Source organism: Lepisosteus oculatus, chromosome 14 (assembly GCF_040954835.1).
Source record: "Lepisosteus oculatus isolate fLepOcu1 chromosome 14, fLepOcu1.hap2, whole genome shotgun sequence".
NCBI classification, from domain to species: Eukaryota; Metazoa; Chordata; class Actinopteri; order Semionotiformes; family Lepisosteidae; genus Lepisosteus; species Lepisosteus oculatus.
This window is the reverse complement of record NC_090709.1, coordinates 43,093,188-43,105,665: the sequence shown is the minus strand read 5'-3', so window position 1 is coordinate 43,105,665 and position 12,478 is coordinate 43,093,188. Positions and strand designations below refer to the sequence as shown.

General features: G+C 44.8%; 4 non-coding genes across 4 annotated transcripts; 2 read left to right on the top strand and 2 right to left on the bottom strand.

Annotated features, from left to right (window-relative positions):
- Positions 1 to 947: 947 nt before the first annotated feature.
- trnav-aac (transfer RNA valine (anticodon AAC)) lies at positions 948 to 1,020 on the bottom strand. Its single transcript has one exon. It is a non-coding gene; the product is annotated as a tRNA-Val (tRNA).
- A 109-nt stretch (positions 1,021 to 1,129) lies between these two features.
- On the bottom strand, positions 1,130 to 1,202 carry trnaf-gaa (transfer RNA phenylalanine (anticodon GAA)). Its single transcript has one exon. It is a non-coding gene; the product is annotated as a tRNA-Phe (tRNA).
- Positions 1,203 to 2,228: 1,026 nt separating this feature from the next.
- On the top strand, positions 2,229 to 2,300 carry trnad-guc (transfer RNA aspartic acid (anticodon GUC)). The gene has a single exon. It is a non-coding gene; the product is annotated as a tRNA-Asp (tRNA).
- Positions 2,301 to 3,683: 1,383 nt separating this feature from the next.
- On the top strand, positions 3,684 to 3,755 carry trnah-gug (transfer RNA histidin (anticodon GUG)). The gene has a single exon. It is a non-coding gene; the product is annotated as a tRNA-His (tRNA).
- The last annotated feature ends 8,723 nt before the right edge of the window (positions 3,756 to 12,478 follow it).

Genomic DNA, 12,478 nt, shown 5'->3' with positions numbered 1-12,478 from the left:
TGCACGCACTGTAGCACAGCAGTTACATCCTTGAAATATATTATCTAAAAGCACCAATATATTTTTTCAAAGCTCTCTACATTTTTAAGAATCAATTTACTTATTAGATTTCCACTTCACCGGCATCATGCAAGCAAACTACATAAATATGAGAAAACACGCAAGAGAGTTGTCACTCAGAGTGTCGAAGGGTCGATGTATACTGGGGCTCAGTTGAAATGCAACGTCAGGACTTTTCCGAATTATGTCACACGAAGAGAGCACAGCCCTTTCCGCCCTGCCGCGTGTGTCTCGGTAACTCGCTGTGATCGTATAGTGGTCAGTACTTTGCGTTGTGGCCGCAACAACCCCGGTTCGAATCCGGGTCATGGCAGAATAGGGGCGTCTGCTTTTACTTCTTGCACGAATGAAGGCAAAAAAAAGCCAATCGATGTGAACGAACGGCGCTTTACAGAGGAGTACTGCCTGACTGGATCGTTGATGAACGACAGAGGCCACTCCGACCTCTTCTCGGTTTTCTTCAATGACTTACTAAGGATCTTCTTCACATTCGCCCATGCAGGGGAAGCCAGTTTCACCAAAGCAAACGCAGGAAAGTGCATTTCAAGCAGAGACCAGGAGGGACTTGTTTACACCGAGAGTGGGCGGAGAATGGAACAATGCGCCCAGCCCTGTTGCTGGACCCGATTCTTGATGAGCTCTTGGGCTCACTAAGAGGCCCCCGCTGGATGCTAATCTTTCTGTTGTTCTTGCAGGTCCTGCGCTGCTTTTGAGCCGACAGAGCTCGTCCTGGTCTGTCGGCACAGCCCAATTGCAAATGATCGGCTCCGCATACAGAAGGAACGTGCGTTTGGTACAAGAGTGCACGAAGGCACCGGAAATACATTGGGAACAAATGACCGGTCGCTCAAGACCTCTGTGAAGTACAGGAGCGTGCAAAACGAGGCTGTTTCCGCCCGGTCTCGAACCGGGGACCTTTCGCGTGTTAGGCGAACGTGATAGCCGCTACACTACGGAAACCTGTAGGGACTGCTGCTGGTGTCTCGCTTGCGTTTCGGGCTGAGAAAGGGACGCGTCACTTTAGGAAGGGGGCGCTGGAGAGAGGAACAAAGGGCGCGATGAAACAAAATGCCGAAACCCGGGATCGAACCAAGGACCTTTAGATCTTCAGTCTAACGCTCTCCCAACTGAGCTATTTCGGCGGTGCGCAAAGCCCACAGCCACCTGCTCCAGCCTTCCTGTGTTGTGGCATGAGCGCACCAAGAGTAGCGGGAGAGTGTTGCAGGAACGTCACTCAGAAGGAAAGCCACCCAGCTGCGCCGTCTGAGCTCTGTCCAGCGCATCTTCCTCGCATGGACTCCTGCCTGCGACGGGCAGGAAACAATTAGCAAGACCAGAACGACACCCCATGGGTGTCTCATGGCCGCACCTTAGGTTGTGACACGTGCAGGTGTGAGGGGTTGCCGGGCTACTTTGGAGCAGAGCTTGGGCGGATGGGGGGCGGGAAAGCAGACAAAGAGGTGACACCTCAAGGTCTGCACGATCACAGCTCTCCGCCGCCCCAGGCTTCCGCTCGATAAGCTACTGGACACACCCGCCCCTCCTCACACAGACCGTGGAAAAGCCCCCGAGTGGGAGGGCTCTCTCTTCCTCCCAGGAGCTCTTGGACACGACGCCCAGACAGGGCGCGGGGAGCCGCCGCCTGCAAACACGGCTCCAGGCAGGACTCCACTCCGCAGGAGCCGCAGAGCAGAGGAGATGAGGGCAGCTTAGCTCCTGTGCAGAGACCTGAGCTGTTGTTGCTGTGGATGCTGTCTTTTCTGCACTCGGGGTAGGAGTGAATGTTGAGTTGCCCTTAGAAATGAAGCAGAGCACTTCAACGGCACGGGTGTGTGTGTGTGTGTGCGCCCTGGTGATTCTGGGAGACAGATCGAACCTGGGCTAAAAGAGAGGGGGCTTAGCCCTCTTCCATTTGCTAGTTCAAAGTTGTACAACCCATTTGTATCTGCTAGGCGGCGCAGTCGTCGTGCACAAAGAACGCTTTGAAAAGCGTCAAAGGCAAGTCATTCCGAGTTGGTCGTTTGTGTTTTCCGTTCAGACGCGAAATGCTGAAATGATCTCTCGGCTCCTCGGTTGTCATTTCTGCTCCGTAAAGGAATCACAGCACGCGTCGGCTTCCAGCATGCTGGGTCGGGACACGATGCGGGGGGTTGGAGAGAGCGATGTCTTCCTCGTTAGTATAGTGGCAAGTATCCCCGCCTGTCACGCGGGAGACCGGGGTTCGATTCCCCGACGGGGAGTAGCTTTTCTTTCACCTCCTTAGAGAAATGTCTGCCTTTCACTTCTCTGTTTTCTTTCACAGCGTCGTGCACCTTTTCATTGCTCTCGCTTTCAGAGCCTCCGCACGGTACACGACTCGACATCAGGAAGCACATTGAAGTGAAAGCAGGAAGCGCTGCGACATGCACTGTGCAGATCCCGCCACACTAAGAGGTGAGTGGGTCTGTTCGATGCACAAAGAACGCTTTGAGAAGCGTCAAAGGCAAGTCATTCCGAGTTGGTCGTTTGTGTTTTCCGTTCAGACGCGAAATGCTGAAATGATCTCTCGGCTCTTCGGTTGTCATTTCTGCTCCGTAAAGGAATCACAGCACGCGTCGGCTTCCAGCACGGTGGGTCGGGACACGATGCCGGGGGTCGGAGAGAGCGATGTCTTCCTCGTTAGTATAGGACCTGTCACCTGTCCCCACCTGTCACGCGGGAGACCGGGGTACATCAGGACGCGCATTGAAGTGAAAGCAGGATGCGCTGTGACATGCACTGTGCAGATCCCGCCACACTAAGAGGTGAGTGGGTCTGTTCGATCACAGCGCTAGGCGAATCCCCAATCCCCTTTTGTGCCTGGCGACAAAAGATGTCTTTTTCGGCCCAGTTTCGAACCGGGGACCTTTTGCGTGTGAGGCGAACGTGATAACCACTACACTACGGAAACGGTGGTAAGACGTGCCCAGCGGCCCAGCGCTGAGCTTCGCCAATGCGATTCAGCTGCTTCCAGTGCCTTTATTGGAGTGCGCTGATGGACCGTGCTCTCTCTCCAGAGACCAGCACGCCTGTCATGGACGGAGCAGGAAAGGCGGCGCCACATTCTACAGCCCTCTCCACGCAATCGACGAAATCGGGCTACTGAAGTGGAGAAAATCGCCTCTCCAGAAAGTGCAAATATCATCTTGGAGACTATAAATCCTATCGCCGAAGGTCAGCCCTGTCTACCAGAGTAACCCTCCCACAGCGATGATCAGCTCGTCTCACACGCGAGAAGTTTCGGTTGGAAACAAGCGCCCCCTCTTCTCGCACGTTTTGCACGTTCGAGTAGTTTTAATGCGGCTCTTTCGTACACGGTGCTGATCTTTTGGAAAGCAGGAGGCAAAACCGAGTCGAACCGCCTGGGTGAAAACCAGGAACCCTAACCGCTAGACTATATGGCAGCGAACAACCATGCTGTTCACGGCATCATGCAAGCAAACTACATAAATATGAGAAAACACGCAAGAGAGTTGTCACTCAGAGTGTCGAAGGGTCGATGTATACTGGGGCTCAGTTGAAATGCAACGTCAGGACTTTTCGGAATTATGTCACACGAAGAGAGCACAGCCCTTTCCGGCCTGCCGCGTGTGTCTCGGTAACTCGCTGTGATCGTATAGTGGTCAGTACTTTGCGTTGTGGCCGCAACAACCCCGGTTCGAATCCGGGTCACGGCAGAATAGGGGCGTCTGCTTTTACTACTCGCACGAATGAAGGCAAAAAAAAGCCAATCGATGTGAACGAACGGCGCTTTACAGAGGAGTACTGCCTGACTGGATCGTTGATGAACGACAGAGGCCACTCCGACCTCTTCTCGGTTTTCTTCAATGACTTACTAAGGATCTTCTTCACATTCGCCCATGCAGGGGAAGCCAGTTACACCAAAGCAAACGCAGGAAAGTGCATTTCAAGCAGAGACCAGGAGGGACTTGTTTACACCGAGAGTGGGCGGAGAATGGAACAAAGGGTTTGTGTGTCAATTGTTTTGAATTAATTTCGAACGCAAAGAAAAGTAGTTTTCTTCCAAGAAATCACACATTTGTCGCATCCTCCATACTATAATTCTCTCTTGTAGTAGTAAAGCATTTTGATTTAAACTGAACAATATATTAAATGTTTCATCTATTCACTTACGATTAACATAGGCAGCCTTGAACGGATTGCGGAAATGAAATATACAGATGGATTCAGGGTGTGCTTTCCAACTTTTGTGTAACATTTTCCTCTGATAGGGCGGAGTTGTTTTTAAAATCTGGATTAAATAAAAAGGAGTGACGTCAGTGTAAAACAGCTTTCCTTCATGGGGAACAACAGTTGTGTTCTATATTTCTAATTATTTTGGTTTCAAGATAGCAATTTAGTATGAAACATAAAAGCCAGCTGGATAAATCTGTTACACGTCATTTACAATGGTCTTTCAACTAATTGCCCGTGCAGGGATCAAACCCCAACTGTTGTTGCGAGTTGCATAAGGCTCTGCAACATGCAGATGAGAAACTAACCTCCGCTTCTTCATTATATACACAGTGAGCTATATTTGCGAGCCTACTGCCCCCTGCGGGCTCTGTATTTGATTGCGGTACAAGACCGGCCGTGGAGGTAAAGTGAGATGGGTGTGTACATTAAAAGGCGTCCCTGGGAAGGCTCAAACCACCACCCTTTTTGTTAACAACCGAGCCACAAAGACTCATGTACAGCTTAACACTCCTCGGTCTCAGTGAAAGTGATACACTCCGTAAAATTTCTGGAGAATCATTTGTCAATTTCCCTACGGGATTAATAAAGTATTATCTATCTCTCTTAAAGGAAAATCGCCAACAGTGGCCGATATCTATTGGAGTTTTTTTCATTCTATACTGCAATTTCTGAAGGGTACAGGCTTGGGGAATTAGACCTTATGGTGAAGGCTGCGGGCTCAGCAGCAGCAGAACCTGATCAGTATCGGTTGACTCCGATATACTTTGACAACTTAACTTCTGGATTTAGAGACATTTACCTTAGTGTCGGTATACTAAGATGTTTTGGTAACGAGGAAGGAGGGACAAAGCAAATTGGCAGAATGTGTGCTATTTTGTTGACTACAAGTCCTCACATGCCAGAGGGTAAATATTAAAAAAAAACGTAACAGTATAATCTCTTGTACTTCACAATTTAATAGTGTCTGTTACATTGTGTCTCACACCTCAGTCTCAGAATTGTGAGACGAGTTTGTAATCAGGAGGGAGGGCAATAGCAATTCAGCAGAAATTGCATTCACCTTTTCCCAATGCATTCTCACATGCCATTTTCTCACATGCCATGCTCAGAGGGTCATATTTTTAAAATGGTACCGTAAAATGTCCTGAAGTTCAGGATTTTGACAGTCTGTTATATTGTGTCTCACACCTTGATGTCAGAAATATGAGATAATTTTAAAATCAGGAGGGAGGGCCCTAGAAATATAGCGAACATTGCATTTACCATTTGACAATGTATTCTCTCGTGCCATGTTCAGAGGGTCGTATTTAAAAAAACGGTACAGTACAATGTCCTGAAGTTCAGGATTTTGATAGTCTTTTCCATTGTCTATCACACATCTGTGTCAGAATTTTTAGACATTTTTATAACCAGGAGGTAGGTTCGATCACCCTCTGCTCATCCTCAGTTAACCATTTAGTCTCATATGCCATGTTCTAAATGTCCCATTTAAAACGGCTATATTAAAATTTCTTGTAAAATGCAAGAGTTTGAGACTTTTTATGATCAGAAGGCAAGGTCGTGGAAAATATGCAGGAAGTGCCAGTGAATTTACGTTTTGCCTTTGTCTTATTTACTCGTGGTATAACATGCCAGTTTGTTTTATTGTGAGTTGTGTTTCTGAAATGTGTTTCTTACAAAAATGCAATTTGGACAGTCTCTACTTACATATTCCCCTTTACTGAGGAAATGTACAATAATACATCCGGATAAGTATTTTTTAAAATGACTGTAGAGAGCCATATACAGGCGAAAGACGACATAACATCACAGCAGTAGCATTTAAGATGGAACGAAAAACACAAAGCAGCAGCTGGCGAATAAGAAGCCAACTTCAGCCTCGTTAATGCAATAGCATTAGGTGAGGTGGAAAAATATTTCTTGCTCTGAACCTTAACATTTTTATAGGAGGTGTTCTAGGACCTCTTGCCTCAGAAAAAAAACTGCCAGTACATCACTTATTTCTTCTCCATCAATAGCAGCAGTGTTATCAGTACTGAGCCCTAAATGTGGGTCCTATCATCATATAAAAAGTCGAAAGTATCGACTGCATTCAACTGATAAAATGTATCTTCTATGAGAGTTATATCTTTATCCAAAATACATCGGAAACAAATTTGCACGTTTTTTGGGGGGGATCCTGAAGACTGAGACTCAAAACTTTTTTTTCCTTCTTTCCAGGAGGAAGGATTATTCAGATGCAAACATTGTCCCAAAATCGATGTACTCTTCAATGATATTCAAATCCTCAAATTCTTCATCTGAATGTCGATATTGAAATATGATATCGTACAAATTGTGGTTTTCTTTTTAAAGCAAATTTTATGCTTTAAATTAAATAAATTGTATTTATTATGAATGTGCCGGAATTTTTTCAATACTTTAGAGGGTTCTGCCATTTTAGATGTTATGCTGTTCCTGTCTGATTTATCAAATGTGTCATTTAAATCTCCCGTCATTTCTATATCAGCCTGAAGGCCTTGAAGTAAAGATTGCAATTCATCCAAAAATGCAATTCATCCAAAAAAAGTTTCCCACTGGTGATACATACAAGGAAATGAATGTACATTTTCCCCCCAAATCAACAAATTTAAAATCAAATACCTCCCTCATCTGCAGGTGGAGAGAATAATGTCAGAATAAATACAGGTTTAAAAGTCAGGAGCATTGATCGTCCTATTTTAAAATGACACTAAAATGCTCACAATATATTAAAAAGCTCTGTAAAATAATAAAAAATAAATAAAACAAGGTAAAAAGAAATAATACACAGTTATAAAGCTCGGGAATTATCAATGGGAAGTTACAATGGGTTGATATGATTTAAAAAATAAAATGTTTGAAAAAATCCACTTACAATATGCTAAAAATGGCAAGAATACTTAAAACAGGTGTGTAAAATTTAAAAAAATAAATAAAACAAGTTAAAAATAAATACTAAATGGGTTTAAAATTCAGGAATGTGATTGGTCAGATGCTTACAATGAGTGTTGCTGGTGTTTCGTGTGATTTACCGAAATTAAAAAAATATTCAATTTAAAAACGGCAAGAGCTCGTATGAAAAAAAAGTTCTTAAGTATCTTTGTTGTAACAGCTGCGCCAGAACTAGTGTATTCATATACATCAGAAAAGTAGCTGAACTTGACTGGTTTATATTCAGTTATATGCATTGGGGACGAAAAGGAGACTTACATGGATTTTATTAGGTTTGAGGAATCAGAAAATTAATTTTTACATGTTTATGCCTACGAGCAGAAATAACTTCCTGCTTTCAGCACTTTTATTGTTTTTGCTTGTAACCTCGAACAGAGAAACCCAGTACTGACTCATAGAAACGCCCCGGAGTTTCTGTGTTTCTGGGATTTAAGAGGGATGTACTGTATGAAGACAGTAAAGGGAGTTTTTTTTTTCCCGCTGTAGAGTATGAAGGCGGTTTGATGAGTCTGGAGGGAGGAGACACGCATTCCGCACGGGGAGCGCAGAACAACGAGTTTCACCTGCAGCTCGCTGAGTCCTGTCCTATATAACCCCTGAGCCTGGGACACACTGATTCTCTAACCAGTGTTCGAGATGTAAAGGGTTGAACCCAGAAGTCGAGAGTGGAGTTTTTGTATAAGTGTAAGATTAAGGGAATAGGGTTTTGGTGGGTTTGGTGCACAGATGAGGTTTCGGTTTAGGTTTAGTTTGCTTTTGACACATTTGTAACGGCCATGGCGGCCTGTAGAGTCGGCATGTGCTGTTACTTTTGCGCACGTTTGGTGTATGAGGGTGGTGAGGTTTCGGCTCACTCGGGTGATATTTCATGGTTGGACTTTTCAAGGAAGGTGTTACAGAAAGTCAAATGATGTCAAATGCTTAATCACTTTGCTGAAGGGAATTGGTTTTGACATTAGTTTCAATCGGTGAAGTTACTGGAAGAATTTTGGATGAAAATAGAGGAGGAAAAAAGATGTGGGCCTGATTAGAATGTTTGAATGGCAGAAGCTGATGGATCTTTCTAATGTGGTGTGAGCCTGGTCAGTACCTGGATGGGAGACCTCCTGGGAAAAACCAAGGTTGCTGCTGGAAGAGGTGTTAGTGGGGCCAGCAGGGGGTGCTCACCCTGTGGTCTGTGTGGGTCCTAATGCCCCAGTATAGTGACGGGGAAACTATACTGTAAACAGGCGCCGTCCTTCGGATGAGACTTAAAACCGAGGTCCTGACTCGCTGTGGTCATTAAAAATCCCAGGGCGTTTCTCGCAAAGAGTAGGGGTGTAACCCTGGCGTCCCGGCCAAATTTCCCATTAGCCCTTACCAATCATGGCCTCCTAATAATCCCCCTCTATGAATTGGCTACATTACTCTGCTCTCCTCCCCACTGAAAGCTGATGTGTGGTGAGCGTTCTGGCGCAGTATGGCTGCCATCACATCATCCAGGTGGATGCTGCACACTGGTGGTGGTGGAGGGGACTCCCCATTACCTGTAAAGCGCTTTGAGTGGAGTGTCCAGAAAAGCGCTATATAAGTGTAAGCAATTATTATTAATTAATAGGACTGTGATTGTTCGCATGTTTAATGAGATGGTGATGAAGGAAGATGTTATGAGATGGTTGTCTAAGTATTGTTTAGTGAAAGGTGAGCTTCAGAAAGTCTTGGATGATAATGGCATCTGGAACTGTGCATGGAGAGTACCTGTTTCATTGCATGAAGACAAAAAATGGTTATGGTGGATTTAAACACATTCCTTCTTTGATTGGATTAGGTGAAAATAGAGGCCTTGTGTTCTACCAAGGGCAGCCAAAACCGTGCAGGAGATGTGGGGAGCTGGGTTACTTTGTGGATGCCTGTACAAAGGTGGTGTGTGGTATGTGCAAGGAAATTGGACATGCATATACTGAATGTACAAGCGTGAGGAAATGTAATCTCTGTGAGTGTGAAGGTCATGTGTTTAAAGACTGTCCAAATTCCTTTGCAAATAGAACAAAACTGGGAAGACCAATGCAAAAACGGGAAGAGTTTGAAGAGGCATTTAGGGCTGGAGCAGTGGTTATGGATCAGGAACTGGATGTGGTTGATGTTGAAGAAAGTGGTGAAAAAGAGAGCGAGGGTTCAGAATGGAGTGAAGGGGATGAGGGGGAGGTAAAAGAGAATGATGATGTTGCAAAAAGTGAGGTGGAATCTGAATTGATTGGTAGCATCTCTTCCAATAGCCTGCCACCTGTGGAGACTGAAAGTGCTCAAATGAAATGTACAGAACAGAGGGTGCAGTCTAAAAGAGACATTGGATTTAGAAAATGATTTAACTCCAAGCAGTAGAGTGAGGGAAGATCATTTTCCGAGTCCTCAGGTAGGTTCTCCCATGGGTTTAGATGTCTCCAATATATGTGATCTTACTGACCAAGCTTTAGAACCAGAGACTCAAGGAGGGCAGGTGGAGAAATATCCTATGGAGACAATTAAAGCAAAAGGGGGGGGGCTGTATAGTAGGTGTCACCTACTGAATGATTGTTGCGAGAGCTTTTAGTCTCCCCTGGTCCTACTTTAAGTATGGCTCTTAATATTGTGTCAATAAATGTGAGAAGCATTCGCTCCAAGTTAAGGGCAAGGAATATACTATCATTTGTGAGGAAGGTAAATGCTGATATTGTGTTGTTACAGGAGTGTGGGTTACCCTTTAAAAACTGCCATAAGGATATGGAAGAACTGGGGACATTGGGCCCATCAATCTGGAGTGGGTCCAAAGAAAATAAATCTGATGGTATAGCTGTTCTAATTAAAAATAAGATGGTAGAGGTACGTCAGCACCTTGTAGTGAAACCAGGAAGAGCACTGGTGGTGTATCTGGGTTTCATGAATGTCTAATTTAAACTCTTAAATATATATTGTCTGAGTTGCTCACATGACGGATATGTCCTAATTCAGAAACTGAGTATATTTATTGGGATGGGAACCAATGGTTTTAGCTGGGGATTTTAATTCTCTTTTAGAAAGAGAAGGCAGAATGAGGGGCGAGAGACGGGTCCAATTTGATAAATCATCAATATTATTGCAAACATTATGTAAAGATTTTAAACTGAAAGATGGCTTCAAACTTCATAGTCAGGGGAGGGCAGGTTTCACATGGGACTAGTCTAATGGGACCCAAGCCTCATGCATTTTGTTTGATACGTGATTTTACTTGCACGACCGCAGGCCTAACCCCTGTTTTTTGTTCTCTGACCATTGTCTGCTGTCATGTACAATTTCTATTCCAACAGCTGTTACTGTGGGGAAGGGTGTGTGGAAGCTCGATATTTTGCTTCTGGAAGGTGAGGAAGTGACGCACAGGTTCAGGGAAAGATATAAGGAATGGCGGTCTTTGTATGACCTGTTTGACACAAGAGCACAGTGGCCGACCCTGCGCTCTGACCCCCAGCTTCTCTCCCTGTCTGTGTGTCTCATGGAGTTAGAAAGACTACAAGCTGTGCAAACTTCCAAATCTTTAACATCATTTCAAGGGTGTATGATAGATCATTCACAAGATCAAATGGCTGTTTATTATTGTAAGAACTGTAGTTCACTACTGTTCTTTTTACTCTTTTGCTTGCATTATACAGCCGTTAAGTGCATTTAGAACCTAAGAGATATCCAACTGATTAACCTGTCTGATGAATGTTAAATGGGTTGTGACTTTTGGCAAAGTTTTTTGCAACATTATTTGTTTCATGAATACCATTCATCTCTATAACAACTTTCCTGTACCCTGAACATATGTTTTAAATTGCTTGATCCCATTTGGTGCAACCTTTCCGTTGTACTCGTAATGTGTTGTTTGCATTAGGAGTGTGTTAAATAAGCAGAAAAGAAGCCCGTTTCTTCTACTGCTTCTGACCTTATACAGTTGTCAGAATCTCTCATCCAAAAGCTGATGAGTGGGAGGGGGGGAAATTAGTGCGTAAAAAAACATTAAAGAGCATAAGGGTTTTCATCACATGGACTTGTTTGACTGTTTAGGATTAATGTTTTGGTGCCAGATCAATTAAAGGACAACAACCAGAAACACTGGTTCTCAGACTGAACGCATTCTCCTTCAATAATCTTTTTTACCAACAGGTGAGTGGAGTTGCCATGGGCACCAGAATGGGACCCAGCTATGCCAATATCTTTGTTGGCTGGGTAGAAGAACGCTTCTTCGCTTTCTACACTGGCTATGTCCCTGACCTCTACAAGCGATATATTGATGACTGCGTCAGTGCCGCCACATGCTCCAACGATCAGCTTAAGTGCTTCCTGCATCATTTCACCAACTTCCACCTGTCCCTCAAATATATGGTTAACATATCTTCCACTACTCTTCCGTTTCTGGACATCAACTTCTCCATCAACTACCCCAGACTCTCCACTTCTGTTTATTACAAACCCACGGATTCACACAGATATCTTGTCTAGCTCATTTCACCCCAAACATACTAAAAATTCTCTCCCTTTTTCACAGTTCCTTCGGCTACAACAAATATGCAGCAACGACATCAACTTCCAGAATCAAACCCTCAAAATCTACTCCTTTTTCATCAACAGAGGATACCCCAGCAGTGTTATTGACAGGGCCCTTGCCCGAGCCAAAAACACCCCTCGGACCATCAACCCAATCAGGAACTCCCACCATAACAACCGCATTCCTTTGGTGCTTCCCTAACACACTTCCTATCCCCAGGACTGTTAATGACAACTTTTCCATCCTACAGGATGATCCCTCCATTGGGGCCCTCTTTTCTGACCGCCCCATCATCTCATATCGCCAATCACCTAATCTGCGCAACCTTCGTGTTCACAGCTCCCTTGACCGCTCTCAGCAACCATCCACACCAGGTACTTTCCCCTGCAACAGAGCTCGCTGTATCGCCTGCAAGTACACATCCAACACCACACTCATTCTAGGCCCCTCAGGACAATTCTGGATCACCCAGATGGCATCTTGTACCTCCAGCAACCTTATTTACTGTATCTCTTGCAGTAAATGCCCAGTTTCTCTCTATATTGGAGAAACAGGAAGGAGACTTGGAGACCGCTTCAGAGAACATGTCAGGGCTGTGAAGATTGAAGATCTCTCCAAAAACCATTGTTTCTCATTTCACCTCTGATGGCCATGACCACTCTAATCTCTCCGTCTGTGTTCTCAAAGATGGTTTTCGGAACTCATACATTA